This window comes from Asparagus officinalis, chromosome 5 (assembly GCF_001876935.1).
Source record: "Asparagus officinalis chromosome 5, Aspof.V1, whole genome shotgun sequence".
NCBI lineage: Eukaryota > Viridiplantae > Streptophyta > Magnoliopsida > Asparagales > Asparagaceae > Asparagus > Asparagus officinalis.
The window spans coordinates 113235055-113237912 of NC_033798.1; positions in this window are offsets into that span (position 1 = coordinate 113235055).

Sequence of the window (2858 nt, forward strand, 5' to 3'; positions counted from 1 at the left end):
GCCACTTTACGGGTGTCGGCTGACGACTGGAGGGAGGATCTCCTCAGCATTAAATGAGAAGGGAGAGGGAGTATGGGCCGATGGCTGTGTCAGCACCCATTTTACGGGTGTCAGTAGGGGGAATGTTAGACACTATTGGCCCACGTATTAAACCATGTTTAGTGGCCAAAATTTATTTATTTTAAACCACGTTTTTGTTCCCACGTTTCTTATTCCCAAGTTTTCTTTTATTTTAAAACATTTATCTTTTAGTTTATGTAACTACTTACGTTTTATTTTAAGTGCTAAATTCCTATTGGTCAATAAATTAAGAGATTGTCAAATAACTGCTCATGTTGATAGAACGTGAAGATAATTATTCTATTTAAAACTTGGTCTTCTCTCAACCTAAAAACAATGATATACAATTTTTTTCCATCAAGAAAATTCATAAAATTTAAGAGGGCAAAGAGAGAGAAATTTAAGTCTTCAGCGCAGTTCTTCTTGTAGTCAATTTCTCATCAAGATTCGAATCATGGATAAATGTACGCTCTCTTAATTAATTGTTCTTTGTGAAAATCATCTCGTTCTAAGATCTTGGTATTATGATGATTAAATCAAAATTAAGTTTGATTTGCTTAAATTAAGAATTTTGTTTACATGTGGTATTAGAGCTTTGATTAAAGAACTTATGATTTTCCATTAAGATTCTTGTTTCTCATCAAATCGTACAAATATTGTTAATTCGATTGAGTTTTGAATTCTCTAATTAAATCTTTCCACTGATTATTGAAAGGAGTTGTATTGAATACTATTTTTATTTTGATGATTTCCGTATTCAATTGAATGCAAAAGCCATTGCTACTTAAATAACATAATTTCTCTCATGCTACAGTTGATGATTATGAGCCATTACAGTGTATAATAATGTGAATATGAGTATATAGGATTATTGACAACTTTGGAATCACATTCATATTCTTTATCTAAAGGATTACCTGTTTATTCATTGAGATATATATGTATATATATTTTAAGTGACATGAATACTTTGGGCTACTTGGGCTAGTGGTAAAGTTCAGGAGGTTGGACATGAGGTTAGCAATTCGAATCCCTATTGCCAAAATATATATTTAAAGGTCTTTGATTGAGCTCTTTGAATTCTACAAATGTTTTTTTTAATGTTTTTTTTATATTTTAATGTTTGTTTCTTGTAACATTATTGTCTAAATTGTTTTCGGTAATTTAAAATTTAATTCACTCGTGAATGGTTTATTAGTCACCAAAGTGGTCATACCTTGAAGTTCTATGTCTATCAACTTGTAAAAGAAATATATCTTAATTACTCATGATTATGTGATGCTACTAATGAAATGACATGATCGTATGCATATATATTATCATGGGTAAGTTAAGGTTTATTGGTTATAAGATATTTAAGGATCACCCAAAGGATGATTGGTTAATTTTATAATCTATGAACATAATTATGGTTAATTAATATACCTGATTAGATACATTTAGAATATCCAAAGATAGCAAGCATGTCTAATTGGAGTGAATATAATTGCCAATTATATAAAATAAAACTAAGCATCAATTATGTTTATTGTTGTACATTGATGGATCACCCAAAGGAGAACTTCGATGTACTTTTATTATTTATTTGAATATGTATTATGTGTTTAAGTTTATGACTCAAAGCATTAATATGTCAGCATTCTACGTATTTTGCAGTACATGTTTCTCTTCATTCGCAAGCTTCATCTATTATAATGTTCAATGAGCTTAATTTCTATGAATGGTATGAACAATTTCAGTTTCACCTAGGTGTTCTGAATCTTGATTCGGCACTCCTGAATAATAAGCCTGTTGCTATTACTGATTCTAGCAGTGTTGAAGAAATATTTTTTCATAAGTCTTAGGAAAAATCAAATAGACTTAGCTTAATATTTATGCAGATGACTATAGCAAATAACATTAAGTCCACAATTCCTAAAACTGATAATGCAAAGGAATTTATAAAATTTGTGGAAGATATCTCACAATCTGATTCTGCTGATAAGTCACTTACAGGGATATTAATGGGTATGTTAACCACCATGAAGTTCGAAGGTTCTCATATCATGCATGAGCATGTCACTGAAATGACAAACACAACAACAAGATTGAGATCTATGGGAATGGAAGTGAGTGAAAATTTCCTTGTGTAGTTTATTATAAACTCCTTGCCTTCTGAGTATAGTCCATTCCAAATAAACTACAACACTACAAAAGATAAGTGGAATGTGATTGAATTATAAAGTATGCTCATTCAAGAAGAAGCAAGACTTAAGAAACAAGAAATTCACTCAATTAATCTCATGGGTCATTGATATGGGTGTATCTTCTCTTCAGAACTTAATGATCCTCATGGGAGCTTGAGGATAGATGATTCTCATGGTAACTTGAGAATAGAGGTGTACAACAACATAGTGGAACGCAGGTTGAAGCGTGGAATGAGACGACAAATCAAAGAATCGAAGAATCCAGTTTTTAGCCCATGAGTCGACTCATCAGGTTGAGTTGACTCATACCTGTCATAAGTCGACTCATGAAACTCAGCCATTTTGTCAAAAGTATCTGACCAGTCGACTCATCACTGCATGAGTCGACCCATGTGTCATGAGTCGACTCATATATGCACATGAGTCAACTCATTGAAGGTTTCCTAGTTCGTTTGGGTTTCTGTTTGCATGAATTCCTGTAGGGTTTTGGCTTGGTTATTTACCACTTTGCCATCCACGTTGTTACACCTATAAAAGGGGTTGTTTTAGGGTTTCTAAACAGAGGAGATTGTTAGAGATGTAGATCTAAGGAGATTAGGTCTAAGAGAGATC